Raw genomic sequence first — 15,706 nt, 5'->3', positions numbered from 1 at the left:
TCATGGGATCTTCCTGACTCAGGGATTGAACCTATGTCTCTTACATCTCCTGCACTGGCGTCTTTACCACTAGCACCACCTGGGAAGCACCTTTCAACCCAGGGATGTTCGACTCAGGGATCAAACCCCGGTCTCCCACAATGCAGGTGGATTGTTTATTGTATGAGCCACCAGGGAAGCCCTTTTGTGTTCATAATGCATTTCAAAAGTTATTTCTTCTAAAGCATTCAAAATGGCCTATTAAAATTTAAAGACTAAAAGGACAAAAGAAAAAATAAATACAATTTAAAGACAAAAAAATGCATTATTATAGTTTAAAAATACCAAAGTTTAAATCAAACTGGTTTATGTAAACTAGGTTTTATTCATTTTTTGAAAGTATGATTATCTCTAACTCTGACATATTTCATAAAAGTAAACCTATTTCCAATTCAACATCCATCCAGTTGCCAATGAATGATTGGTATCGCATTTCACAATGTTACGTCTAGACCCACATATACACAAATTTCAGAGTATTTTTGTTTAAAATTGCAAAATGTTCTTCAGCTGCTATGAACAACTGTTGGCAAATATTATGCTAATCCTTGAATAACTCTGAAACCACAATTCAAACCTGAAGACGAGCAAGAAATGAATACTGGGTGCTATTGGAAAATGATATTTTATCAGGCAAAAATCTATTGAACTCATGCTAACTGAGAAAAGGATTTGACAAACTGTTTTTACATTTACGTAAGTGCTCCCATCACTCACATCCTCCTCATTCACCTAAACCATCTTCTCTAAATCCTGCGTGACACCACCCAGCATTTGAAGACAATTCCCTTCAATCCTGAGACTTTGGGCAGGAGACATGAATAAATATTTCCCTGGAGTTAGTCATGAAAACAAATGTTTAAGTTACACCTCATGCCCAGTGCTGAACACCAAAGCCCCAGGGACAAGGGCATTCATGTATTCTTCAGCAAGTTTGTTTTTATTTCTCTGCATGTCATACTCAAGACTAAGAGAGAGTATTTTATGATTGGTACCATCCACAAAATAAGAAATCCTAGGTCCATGATACAAGAACATTATACTGTAAAAAGGAGAATATTCAAAATATAAGAAAGAACTTTTGAGAAGTAAAAGCACAATAGCAAAAAAAAAAAGAAAAGACAATTTAATTCAGCAAAAATGTAGGGAAATAATCCCAAGAAGTAGAACAAACAGAAAAAGAGAGAGAAAATTGATGAGATAAGGAAAACAGAGGATCAATCCAGACATACAATGGCCAACTAGTAGGGGTTCTAGAAAGAGAAAGTAGGAAAAGAGCAGCAATTAAACAATAATAACAAAGAATCAAAAAGAGTCAGACACGACTGAGTGACTGAACAACAACAACAACTGTAATAATAATAATTTCCAGGACTGAAAATGTTCATCATGTCACTTTTATCAATACCAGAAATGAGAACCTAAAATTATGTGGAGAGTAATAATGGGTTCATTTACAAGACATGTATCAACATCATTAAAATTCTTATTAGCAACACTAGTAGCTAGAAAACAGTGTAGCAGTACCATCAAAATGGGAGAGAAAATTGATTCTAATTTAGAATTAAGTATCCAGCCAATGGGCTTCCCTGGTGACTCAGTGGTAAAGAATCCATTTGCTAAGGCAGGAGACTTGGGTTCAATACCTGGGTCAGGAAGATCCCCTGGAGAAGGAAATGGCAACCCACTCCAGTATTCCTGCCTGGGAAATCCCACTGACAGAGAAGGGTGGCAGGCTACAGTCCAAAGTGTTGCAAAGAGTTGGACACAACTTAACAAATTCAACAACAGCAATTCAACCAAACTATCAATCAAGTATGTGGGTAAAATAAAGATATTTCTTGTTTTCAGTATGCCCCCAAAATTGTCTTCCCAGGTACCTTTCTTGGGAAACTACTGGATGATTCACTACCTCACAGAAAAGACTTAGGCTAGAAAGGAAAATGTGGGGTCTTAGTAGCAGGGCTTTAACATAAGAGAGATGAAGGACCCCACAAAATGGTAATGAAGAGTGGCCCCAGATGGCAATTCTGCAGGAGCCCGGAAAGAAACCAGCTGGACTGGAACAGGGGAGGGAGGTTCCCTGAAGGAGGCTGTCAAGAAAAAATTAAAATAATAGAAAACCTGGAATAGTCAGAGAAGCTTCTCTGACATGTTTTAGAGGAAAGTTGGAGAGATTAATGATTAGAACAAATAAAACTTGGTGAATAAAAAAGTGACAATAATTCAGAGAAAAATTCATTTTTATCAAAAAGAAGAAATGGTGTCCTGGCATAGATGAAGCTCAGCTGTGAATATTAGTTACACAGCAATGATAGTGTAACCACTGGGGAATGATTTAACCAAAACTTTTAAGAAAACAATATTAAAGAGGGAGTGATGGGAGAAGAAACATGTGTGTGCATGTACAAATGTGTGTGTCTGTGTGAGAATGTGTGTGTAAAGTCAATATGTCATTGATAAAACAAGAAGTACTAATATAATCATGGACTTTCACTGGGAGAAGGAAACAAAACAAACAAAAACTGGTGGTCCAGTGGTTAAGACTTGGCACTTCCACTGCAGGGGGCATGGGTTCTATCTCTGGTCAGGGAAGTTCCATATGCCTCAAAGTGCAACCCGCCCCCTGACAAAAAAGAAAGTATCACCTCAAGAATATGAGGATAAGAACACAAATTTGGCAAAGAACTGTTGTTTTCATTATATGTCTAATGTTATTTATTGACTTTTAAACTATGTACATGATTTACTTTGATAAAATTCAATTAAAAATTAAGTTGCATGGGAGGGAGTGTGTGGGATGAGACTGTGACAGATTGTGAAGAAATTCTGGAAAAGTGAGAGAATGAGATAACCAGGAGTGAAGAATAAGATTGTTCCTCAGCGTTAAGTCCACTTTAGATTCAAGGTCACGTTTTTAAAGTGAGACTACCCAGTGTAATTATACATTTTCCTCCATCTACATTTCTTTAGATATTTACTTATTTTCACTGTGCCTGTGGCATGTGGGATCTTTGATCTTTGTTGTGGCGTGTCAGGAAGATCCCCTGGAGGAGGAAATGGCAACCCACTCCAGTATTTTTACCTGGAAAATCCCACAGATAGAAGAGCCTGGTGGGCTACAGTGTATGAGGTTGAAACTATCTCAGCTTCATATAACACATTCCTGGACTTCCATGGGAGTCCAGTGGTTAAAATGCCACACTCCCAATGCAGGAGGCATGGGTTCGAGTCCTGGTCAGGGAACTAAGATCCCACATGGTGCAGTCAAAAAATAATAATAATTCATTCCTACTGCCTATCCCAGGCCTACAGGTGGGTCAGGACAGTCAGCATATGAGTCTTGGCAACAGTGAGTACAAAACCTGTCCCAGACATCTTTTCTTCACAGTCTCACTAAACAAGGGAGATGTGTTGAAAATTTTAACTAAAAAATATATACATTTCCACTGGATTCTAATCCTGTGGCAGCATCTTTTCTTCTGGAGATAAAAATGAATAATCCAAGACTCTTGCCCCTGGGATATGCATTCATGTTCTATGTCTCCTGCTCCACTGCTTTTCATCAAACAAAGTCTTACAATTATCTTGCATGTGCCTGGTACAGAGCTAGGAAGTGTTGCAAAAATAAAGAGGACGTAGTCAAACTTTCTATAATTCTTTAATACTTAAATATTACAAATGAGTTTTAGTACAGATTTCCTCTGCTTTTGCAACTGAAGACTTTGTCTACTAAAACAATAATTTTTTGCTCAATACCCTAATTTTATTGAAGTATGAAAAAATTCAATTCAATTAAAACTTTACTGTCAATTATCTCGAAATCCTTCTCCAATTTTGCTATTAGCTAAGGAATTTATATGGCCTAAAAATAAAGTTAAATAATTATTTTAATGTTGCACTTACCATTTTTTCATGGTGATTTCAAGGGTATTTTAAATTATTTTTCTCAAAGAAAAAATAATTGGATTTAACCAATTAATAGGCTCTTTTTAAATCTTCCACTTATTTTTTAACTTTTCATCCATCTTATTTCCTCAGTTAGGACAGGGACTATTTCTAATCTTTCCTTATACCATTTACAACTTCCAACATCACAGCAAATACACAAAATGGCCTAAATACCTGTGTTTCTGGAGATTCAGGGAAGGTGGGTAGCTTTGTTTTGTTTTGTTTTGTTTACAGTAATACACTCTTTAAGTATGGGCTTCCCTGGTGGCTCAGACAGTAAAGAATCTGCCTGCAATGTGGGATACCTGGGTTCGATCCGTGGATTCGAAGGGCATGGCCACCTACTCCAGTATTCTTGCCTGGAGAATCCCATGGAAGGAAGAGCCTGTCGGGCTACAGTCCATGGGGTCGCAAAGAGTAGGACATGACTCAGCAACTAAGCACACACTCTTTAAGAAAGGTATGGAGAACATTTGTTGTCTTTAAAAACTTTATGCATTTTCTAGTAACTACACTATACTTATGTAAGAGAATATCCTTTTTTTTAAAGAAAATACAGACAGGTATTTAAGAAGAAAAAGGCACAATGTTTCTAATTTACTTTCAAAAGTTCAGGGGTAAAAACAGAAAAATAAAGATGGAAAGAGAGGGGGAAAGAGGCAGACATGATAGAGCAAAATAGAAAATGGGGAAACTGTCAACAGGGAATGAATCATTAAGGAAAGGTGTATATTCCTGCAACTTTGCTAGAACTTTGACATTATATTAAAAGTGTCCCTAAAAAAACAATATTTAGAAGGAAGTGTACCCAAGAGTGAAAAGGCCTATCTCGCTATGCTCTAGAAAGCAAGAGGAAAATTATCTTGAGCGCTGCATTACGATGATGGATGAGGTGGTGAGCACTCCGTGGTTTCAGCAGAGAAAGAGGCCCAACGGTAAATGAATTTTCACTTTTGCTCATCTCGGTTTGGCTCTCAGACAATTCATCAGTCAGACTTTAAGGAGCTCTGAGAAAATCTTAGAGCACATGTCTGAGCCCTCTCTAGGACTGCTTCTGGAAGCCCTGCCCTAGGACAAGTCCACCCCAGACACTGTCCTATGGAAAAGGAAGTCAGAGGAACAATGAGTTATAATTACTAGGGAGATTAGACGACTCAGAGGCTGGGAAATAGCTGATATCTCTGGGCTTCTGAAAGTAAGTCAAGGTTAGCTCCCTCATGCTAGATCAGCCCTTGAAGTCTCAAACACTGCCTTCTCTCCCTCACGTAAGTCACGACCAAATGCCAAAATGCATCAGCTGATGGACTCTAGCTCCTGTGTATTGATGGGAACTTACAATGCGAAGACCAGCCTCAAGGCACACTCTGCAAGTGTCCTAGCATTCTGGCTCCCTGCTGATGCAAACTGCTCAGCTCTTCTGCAGTGACCTGTGAAACCCAGGGTAGGCTTACTGTAAACCAGGCAAAGAATTAAGTCAAGAAGCTTCAAGGCAATAAACAGATGCTCAGGGAAAGCAGGGGACTGCCGAGGCCTGAGCACAATTGAGGTCTGAGTCAAAAGTCAAGAAGTCATTCACATGCCAAGGGCCATTTCCTCCACCGCACCCCCACCCCGCTATGCTGGAAGTCAATTCTCCACAGTCCATGGTGAGTCAGGCGTGAGTACTTTGATTACCGCTCGGCTGATGTCATTCAAGAAAGCAGGGGGTCACCCACTGCATCAGAGGAAGAGACATTTCACTGAGACAGGTCCACCCTTTAGCCCTCTGGGGAGCCTGACATTTCCAGGACACAGAAAACAAACTTCCTCTTCAGAGGGAATATGCTTTCAGCGTGGGGGAAAAAGAGAGAGAAAGAACCCAGAGAGGGTCAAGACGTGCTCACCCTTGGCTGAACGCCCACAATCAGGGAAATTTCTGTCCTTTCAGAAAAGGTGAAAGCATCAAATGTCCTCTGGTTCAAAGGCAGATCCAAGTTACTGCACGTAGGCAGAGAAAACTCAGTCTTGACTCAACAGGACTAGCTGTGCCAAGTAACCTCCTAACTCTCTGTCCACGGAACCCTTTGTTCCCACAGAAGTTAACACTTCGTACATATAATGAGTATGTGTCGAGAAGCTCCCAATGTTTGGCACCAAAATCATCCTTTGCAGTGGGGAGAGAAGTCTCAGAAACAATAGAGCCAGCACGAGAAGCCATGTTGTTTAACAGCTAATCTTGAGTGTTATGTTTCTGCCACACCATTTATATGGATTATCTTATTTGAACCTTAACAATTGTGTGAAGCTGGTACTATTATTTTCTCTACCCTATAAATGAGTGAACTGAGACACTGAACAACTAAGTAGTTTATTCAAAATCACATCGCATATGAGCAGAGGTTTGAACCCAGACAGTCTGTACCAGCACTGTCCAATAGAAATTTCTGCAATGTTTGAAGTGTCATGTGTTCCACTATCCAATAGTAGCCACAAACCATATGTGAGATGTACTTGGTACACCTGGATGACTAAATTTTAAATTTTTGCTTCATTTTAATACACCTAAATTTCAATAGCCATCTGTTGCTAGCGGCTACCATACCAGACAATGCAGATCAGAACCAACGTACTTAATCATGTGCTAAATCACAATATTAAGGCTCGACCTTCACCTTCTTTTAAGTCATGGGAAGCCAAATTACAACAAACATCAACATCATCCTTGCAGGGGAAAAGGGTCATCATGTGCCTATATGGGAGAAGGGCAAGGGTTGCAGTTGCCAGGAAGAGAATGAGGCATGCCCTGTGCTGTCATTCAGGCACTAAACATATGTGTCTTTGGACACGATAAAGGCAAGTGTCTCACCTCCATAGCTATCTCCACCTGTCATCCGTGTCTCCATTCAGCCACCAACAGCCTTCTTACAAGTTTGACTTCTGGTTCTGTAGATGGGTCAGCTGGTCCCGGGAGAAAGGACCACCAGATGCTCCTCTTTGTGATAGTATTGTGCTTAACACCAAGGAAGATGCCAGAAAAAAGATATGCCCTGGACACTTGTCCTCTATGAGCTCTGGCTCCAGAAGGCAGGCTTACTAGCCTGACTGAGCTCACCAAAGCATATACAATGAAAGACAGTGTGTGAATGTACCAAAGCACATCTTATGTGCTCAGCCACAACCACATATGGCTTGTGGCTACCATATTGGTTAGTGGAACAGAGAATGGATTTCAGAGGGGGTATAAAATAGGATACTAAATTTGGGCTGGGTGAACAAAGATGGTATTTTGCAGGAAGAGGACTTGAGCTGATATAAACAACAACAAAAAGTGGTTGAACTTGAAAAGTCCAAAAGGAGGGCAAATAACATTTGATGTGGGGCATGATCACAGAGACCAGGTGAGTCAGTACTGGTGTGGTGAGGGGCTCTGAGAAATCAGCTTAAAGTGTGAGATAAGGTGGCAAGATGGGGTGGTGGTCAACTTTTTGGCTAGTCCCTCCTCACCTCAACATTAAGAGCTATGTTAAAAACATTTTGTATCTCAGAAGAGAACCCAAGAGATGATTTAAGATGGCAGTTGGCCCCCACCTGCAGAACTTATTTAAATATATAGATTTCAAGCACCACCCCTAGGGATTCCCTGGAACTAGGGTGAGGACCAGGGGGTCAGTTTTCTTTGGTTTTAATTTGTTAACCAATGACTGAGATCATTCAAATGCTTCTGAGCCCTCTTGGATATCTGCAACCAGAGATTTCAGCCACTCCCTGCTCCAAGCAAGAACCTACTCAATGGGGAATTCCCTAAGGCTCACTGATTCACTGGTTAGGGCTCCAAGCTTTCACTGCAGGCGGCACAATTTCATCCCTGGTTGGGGAAATAAAATCCCGCATGCCCTGGGGCACAGCAAAAAAATAAAAATAAAAAACAAAAAAGAAAGAAAAACATTATTTTGAAATATAACTTTTTAAAAAATGAACCTACTCAAAGGCCAAAGGTAAAGGAGAATATACCCCATTTTCAAAGCTGTCCAGGCAGCATTACCCAGCCCCCCTGGGGAAGCCTTTCTGAGAGGTTATGAGCTTATCCCAGGAGGGGAATCATTGAGGAATGATAGAAAGGAGTATCTGGTTAAAAAAAAAAAAAGCAATTTCAATGAGCTGCATGGAGATTCAAGATTTCTTTGTAGGAAATTGAACACCGTTTCTCTGATCCTTCATTGTACAGTTGAGTATGCTGAGGCTTAGTGAGAAGAATGACTTACCTAAGCTCACACAGCCACATCAGGGCATAAACGGTAGATGAAGACAAACGCCCAGCTAGCCTTGACTCTGCTCTGTGGCCTCTCATCTGCCCCACCCTGGACACAGAAGAGCCTCATCCTTTGGCACCAACTTCATAGTGCCGATCAAAACAAAAGAGAAATTTTTCTTTGGACCCTTTCATGCTATTTTCATTCCACCATTTTACTTGAGAGCAGTTCTTTACTAAAAAGCAGGCACTTATCTTTGGAGGACATGTCCTTTGTTATATCATCTCAATATTTCCCAAAGGCTCAAGGAGATCCAGGGGAAGATAAACATCTGCCAATAAGACAAATATAAGTATTTATTAAGGGGGGAAAGAAAATGAAGTCCCTTAGTGCTTCCATTCTGTTCCCACAATGGAAGTAACCCTTGTTTGCAGTCTGAATTTCCTCCTGCCAAACGCAGGTTCCTTTCTGGTCTTCCAGCCAAGCCAATACACTCTTTTGAAATAGTCACTAATTTGCATTAAAATGGAAGAAACAGTCATGTACATATTGCTTAACAAAACCCTTACCTTACCTCTGAAAAGTACAACTTTTTTATTAAAGTATAGTTGATGTACAATATTATATGCTACAGGTGTACAATATAGTGTTTCAAAATTTTTAAAGGTTATACTCCATTTACAGTCATTATAAACTATTGGTTAATTCCTCATGTTGTATAGTATATCCTTGCAACTTACTTTATACATTATAGTTTGTACCTGTTAATCCCTTTCTCCTCCAAGTATAACTTTGGGGGAATTAGGCTCAAACAAACAATTTGGTCTATTTACACAGTTGTTATTAGAACCCTTGATTTGTCAATTTCTATAATAAATGTCTATGCTACACACATGAAAACAAATAAATAAACAATCCTTACTTCTAATGGCACCTTTCATTCTCCAGCTCTGGTATATCTGTTGGAAATGGGTAAAATACAAAAGCATTACTCCTCTTTCTGCTTTTGGTCAACACCATCTTGTCCACACCTAGCATGATGGGCATCTCTCAGAGGCCAGGCATCTTGGAAAGATAGAAAATGCAGATCCCAGCCTCTTCCAGGCATGATAACTGGATTTTCCATTCTTCTGGAAGTTGCCATGTGTTACTCCCCAGTAATGCCTTCAATCCCCACATGTACACCCACTCGAAACCACTTTATAGGGTGGAAAGAAACACAGAGTGTTGGGACTTTACAAGGCATTCATCTACCCTATCATTGCATAAACGAAAACAATGGCAGGTCAAGAATTTTAAGCGATCTGTTAAAAGTCACACTCCCATTTAGTGGCAGATCAGGAACTAAGCACAAGTCTCCTGAGAGTCTAGAAAGAGCTATGTGTTCCTTATTATCACTTGGGAACACTGCATTAGGTTTTGGTCCTGACTTGCAATGATTTCCTAAGTTCCTGAGGTACTCCTTGCTTCACTTTTTTTGTCCAGAAGATCGGAATTAAAATGTCTATTTCAAAAAAATTAATAAATAAAATGTCTATTCCCCTCAACTCACAGAGATGCTATCAAAATCAAATGACACCGTGAAATTGAAAATGTTCTAGAATGTGGAAAGCACTATTTTCTCATTTTTATGACACTTTTCCCATTTCAGATATATCTTCTAACAACCTCCCCCAAAGGATAGCCATTTTTCATATGTAGTTAGAAAATAACCTCTCAGAAAGAAACTGAGGCAGGAAGACACATTCAAAGCCCACCTCATAAACAGATTGTTTTTAATCTGATGAAAATGCCCAGGTTGTGACTATTTCTGACAAGTTGGCTCACAAGACAGAGGATATTGCTGGGGAGTGTAGGGAGGAATAACCCCACTTGGGTCATTAGTCACAACTGGGCTTTTCCTATTTAAAAAAAAAAAAATTACCCTACATACAAGAGGAACTGAAAACCCATTCCTCCTTTTGGAGTGATTTCAAGTTTGTGATAGAACATGACAGAAACAAAGGAAAATCTTCTGCAGGTCACAATCTCCACTCTAGAAATTAAGACCCAGGGTATTTCTGATGTTGTTTTGTTTTTTCCTTCCTTTTCATTCTTAGAAAATAACTAAAACCAAGAGTAAGGATTCCTAAGAGTCATTATGATGGGCGTGTTGGCCAGAGGAAATGCTAGAAAATAGAGCACAGGCTGTCCCAAAAAACACGCAAGGTACACTGAACTGGCGGTCCTAACCCTTGCATTCCTGCCCTGGCTCCCAGATCAACCCCTGCCTCACAGCAGTAGAGTAGTTGATGTTTTTTAATAAATAAATATTTCTGGAGGCATTTAGTAGAGCCAGGGTATGTGATCCATTTATTTGGAACCAAAGTTTTATGTAGTGTTTTATTATTTTTCCCTTGTAAGAATTTTTTTCCCCCAGAGAAGAGTACTCATTAATTTCAACCATAGCCCTTAGGTATTTTGAAATCTTCTTCTCATATTGGCTGTCACATACCCCAAGTTCAAATACCACTCTTTTGGTAAAAGCAAAGGTTGGTGAATACTGACATGGAATTGGTTTCTCTGTGACGAATTCTCCAGCACCATCCTGGAGACCTCAGATACTGAGTGACAGTGTCACCGAAAGAGGTTGTTATTTGGACCCCCTAGTGCAGATCTTCCAAAAATGGGACCCGGGGCTTCCCTGGCGACTCGATGGTGAAGAAACTGTCTGCCAATGCAGGAGACACAGGTTGGATCCCTGATGTTGGAAGATCCCACACGCCACAGAGCAACTAAGCACAGGCACCACGACTCTTGAGCCTGTGCATGCTCTAGAGCCCGGGAACTGCAACCACTGAGCCAGGGAGCCATAACTACTGAAAACGGTGCACCCTAGAGCTCGTGCTCCACAAGAGAAGCCACCACGAAGAGAAGCCCCAAACGGCAACTAGAGAGTAACCCCCGACTTGCTGCAACTAGAGAAAAGCCCAGCAGCAGTGAACACCCAGCACAGCCAAAAATAAATTAATTAATTAAATTATTTTAAAAATAGCAATTAGTCTATTTAAATATATCTTCTTAAAAAGAATAATGGGACCCAGAGAACCCATATTTTCCATGCTTCTCAACTAAGATTTATCTTATGTAGATACGCATCTAGCTGCTGTTCAATGACAAGTACCTTGAAGACAGTCAATTCACTCCTATAGCATGAAAAGTCCAGTACAGCAATTTTTACAGAGTACATATGTTCAGTAAATAACACGACCTAACACATTGAAAGCTCACTCTGCGGTAGGCACTATGATAAGGGTTTTCCATATGCTACCTCATCTAACCTTCCCAACAAGTCAATGATAGAGTCATTGTTAATATTTCCACTTTACAGAGGAGGAACCGAGGAACAACGATTAGGTAAATGACTCAAAAGTCAAACAGCTAACAAGTGATGGATCTTAGAGACACACTCTAGCAGCCAGATTCCCAAGCCTGTAAAAGCAATGTTTGTCTCAAAACTGGTCTACTCTACCACCTCCCAGGTGACAAAAGACATCACCCTTTGGATGAGACCTTCTACCACCTTCAAAGAGTCAGTTTTCCTGGGACAACTTTCCCAAGTTGATAAGTGTGTAGATCAGGAAAAGTTAGGTTATGCCACAATAACAAAGATGACTCAGAAATCTCAGTGGCTTAACACAACAAAAGTTTGCTTCTTGTCAAATTTTGTGGAGGTCTGCCAAGAGCCCATTGGCCAGATCTATTCACGAATCCCCAAGCAGACTACTGGGGGATATAGGGAAACACACCTAATACTAGGTAAGCAATGGCTATGGCTGCCACTGGGAATATCTTTAAGTCTCTAGGACTTCATGGGAAGAGTCCATACTGCTCTGAAGGATGAGGTTCCAGCCTCAGATCTTCCAACAAACCCACACAGAACTGGCAAATGATTCCCTTTTTGAACTGCAGTTTCCTCGTTTCTCAAATGATGTGATTACACGATTGTCCCTCAAGTCCACTCCAGCATATTTTATCAATGTGCCAATGAATGTCCCTTACACAAGACTACAATGTCCCTTACACAAGACTAGGCCGGCACCCTGGGGAGGATATAGAAACATCTCTGGATGTGACGGGAGGCGAGGCTGTTTCATGGCACAAGCTCAAGGTTTTGCTTGGATGGCGGGCTGGGGGGAGACTGTTTGCCAACCTAACGGAATGGGGTCAGCGGTTCATGGCAACTCCCAGAACTTTGGGGATGTTGGGAGCTTTTTTGTTGGTTTTTACACCTAATAAAAAGTAATTTCCTCTTTTCAAAAGGCACATTTTTTTTTTCTGTTTTGGAAGATTAGAGAGTTTGGGGTTTTGTTTCATTTTTGTTTTTAAAATTAAAAGGACATCCTCTTTCAAGGCTGAAGTTATGGGTAACAGAAAGAATAAATAGTTTAGCTCAGGTCACCCAGCAAGATGAACAGAACAAGGGGTAAAATCCAGTGCCTTGGATGGGCCTCATCCCCAGGCAGGAAATCATTCTTGGATAAAAACTCTTGCCAAATGGTCCACGATGAATGAGTGTTAATAAACCTTAAACATGGATTTCATATCCTTTTGAATACACGAAGGAAAGGCAACTTGGTAGATTTTGGCCCAACCTAGCACATAAAATAATGCCAAGACATTATTTTGAGACACACCCCTGAGCCAACCCAGGGGATGGTGCCTCTCTGGCACTTTCTGGGAGCAGAGAAATTGTCCCTTTTCTGGAAACAGGATTAAGGGCAGGTATGTGGAGTGGCCAGTAACACACAAACCAGCTCCCCTTCCTTAAAAGCTATCAGTTCTCTCTAGATTAGGACACAAATAACTCAGATACTGGGCTGCCTCCATGCTGGTTCTTACCACTCCATCCTCCAAGTCCCTAAAGAAACATTTGTATACCCAAAGACCAGCCCGGAAAGGAAAAGAAAAAAGCAGCAGGAATCCCACCCCTGGCCCAGCAACAGGAATAACTTCCAGGTGTGTTTAAAAGCCAAGTTGCTTAAGCCACTTCCTTCTGTGTCTCCCCAACTAACTGCTTGCCATCAAGTTGAGTATAGCTCCCAGAGGTTTGGGGAACAGCCATGGTGACCCAGCTATACCCTAGGAACCTGACAATACCCACCAAATTTCACAATAGTAGAGTCTGAGGGGGGTCAGTGCTTCTCTTTCCCCAAGTATCCCTCTTATGGTACAGGAACAAAAAGACTTTACATTATACCACTCTTTTTTTTTAATTAAACTTTTATTTTATATTGGAGTATAGTTATGGGGCTTCCCAGGTGGCTTGATGGTAAAGAATCTGCCTGTCAATGCAGGAGAAGCAGAAGACATGGATTCAATCCCTGGACGGGGAAGAATCCCTAGAGAAGGGGATGGCTACCCACTCTAGAATTCTTGCCTGGAAAACTTCATGGACAGAGGAGCCTGGCTGGCTACAGTCCAAAGGGTCGCAAAGAGTCAGACATGATGAGCACAAAGCTGTTGTTGGCATAGTTGATTTACAATGCTGTGCTTGTTTTAGGTGTATAGCAACATTATTTAATTGTACAGATACATGTATTTATTCTTTATTGGATTATTTTCCCATGTAAATTCTTACAGTGTACTGAGTAGTGTTCCCTATGCCATATAGTACTCCCCTGTTGATAATGTTTTATATTTATTAGTGTATAGATGTTCATCCCAATGTCCTAATTTATGCCTTCTTCCCAGGCCCCCAGGTTTTCCCTTGTTAACCATAAGATGTTTTTCTAAGCGTTTGAGTATGTTTCTATTGGAATATAATTACTTTACAATATTGTGTTCGTTTCTGCTGTGCAACGAAGTGAGTCAGCGATATGTAAGTCAGAAAGAGAAAAACAAATATCATATATTATTGAATGTACGTGAAATCTCGAAAAATGGTACAGATGAACCTATTTGCAGGGCAGGAACAGAGATGCAGATGTAGATAACAGACATGTGGACACAGACGGGAAGGGACGGGTGAAATGAATTGGAAGATTGAGATTGACATTTGTACACTGCTAAGTTGCTTCAGTCATGTCTGACTGTTTGCAACCCTGTGGACTATAGCGGTCTAGGCTCCTCTGTCTATGGGATTCTCCAAGCAAGAATACTGGAGTGGGTAGCCATTTCCTTCTCCAGGGGATCTTCCCAACCCAGGGACTGAACCCACATCTCTTATATCTCCTGCATTGGCAGGCATGTTCCTTACCACTCAAGCCACCTGGGAAGCCCCATAAATATACTACCATATGTAAAATATATGGCTAGTGGGAACTCGCTGTACAGCACAGAGCACTCAGCTCATGCTCTGTATCACTCTTGACATTTTAAAAGTGCTTCGTCACACCATCCAGTATCTCATTTGATCTTTACGACAAATCCTGGGCGGAGGTGGACAAAGATTGTTGTTCTCATTCTAAGACCAGAACATGCAGTTCACAAAGTTCTGAGTAGCCAGCCAGGCTTGCCCCATGTCCACAAGAGCTCACAGGTACTGTGACAGCAACAATGTGAACTGCAACATTCTAGTTGCAAATGCAAGTTCCTCTGCAATTTGCTTGGCATTTACGTAGATCCTTGATTGGGTGTCATCAACCTAATGACGAGTGGCCTAGGATCCCAAAATCTAAGCCTGTCCACAAGTTCCATAAACAGAGGCCATATTCCTCATGTCAGGGAGAGGGCTGCCTGGAAATGATTAAGAGAGGAAAGGAAACTGAAGTAAGAACAATCCTGACCCCAGGTCACATCTAGCCCTGGGACAGGAGGATGTTCTGGCTGCTCATGACTCAGTGCTGGTGGGGGGGAGGTCCAGCTAATTTCCAGCTCACCTCCTGGATCATCCAGGTTTGGGGGACCATTTAACCAGGAGAAACTCAGGCTCTTTGTCAGTGGTCAGATGTGACAGGATTATCATCATCAAGTCTCTTTTCTCAGGTGTCCATGCCACTGAGGCCCCAGGGAACATCAGGTACCAGGATTTGACTGCTGATAACTGTCCAAAAAGCCCCCACAGGCATTGAGCTCCCCTCCCCAACACAGGCCCACTAGGAAACAGTCCCAGGGCTGGCAGACACCTACTTCAACTGCTCTGCCACGGGGGAAAGACCCACTGGAGGAAAAGCAGGCAACTCCACTGACTGAAAGCTAATTGGTTACCTGGAAAACACACAGAAAGTTACAAAGTAAGCCAGAGTGGAAAGACTCAAGAAGCTTCTTTTGCACAAAGTTTTAATACTCATAAAGACCCATACACAGGCACCCTCTCATTAGATCTCACAACCTCCTGCAAAGGAATACTTATCTCCATTTTATTTTAAGCAGTTTTGTTTGGGGGGTTTTACTTTCTTTGGCCACACCATGCAGCATGTGGGATCTTGGTTCTCCGACCAGGCATCAAACCCACGCCTCCTGCACTGGAAGCAGGGAGTCCCAGCCACTGGACCACCAGGGAGGTT

The sequence above is a fragment of the Bos taurus genome, chromosome 8, assembly GCF_002263795.3.
Source record: "Bos taurus isolate L1 Dominette 01449 registration number 42190680 breed Hereford chromosome 8, ARS-UCD2.0, whole genome shotgun sequence".
Classification (NCBI taxonomy): domain Eukaryota; kingdom Metazoa; phylum Chordata; class Mammalia; order Artiodactyla; family Bovidae; genus Bos; species Bos taurus.
This window is presented reverse-complemented; position numbering follows the sequence as displayed.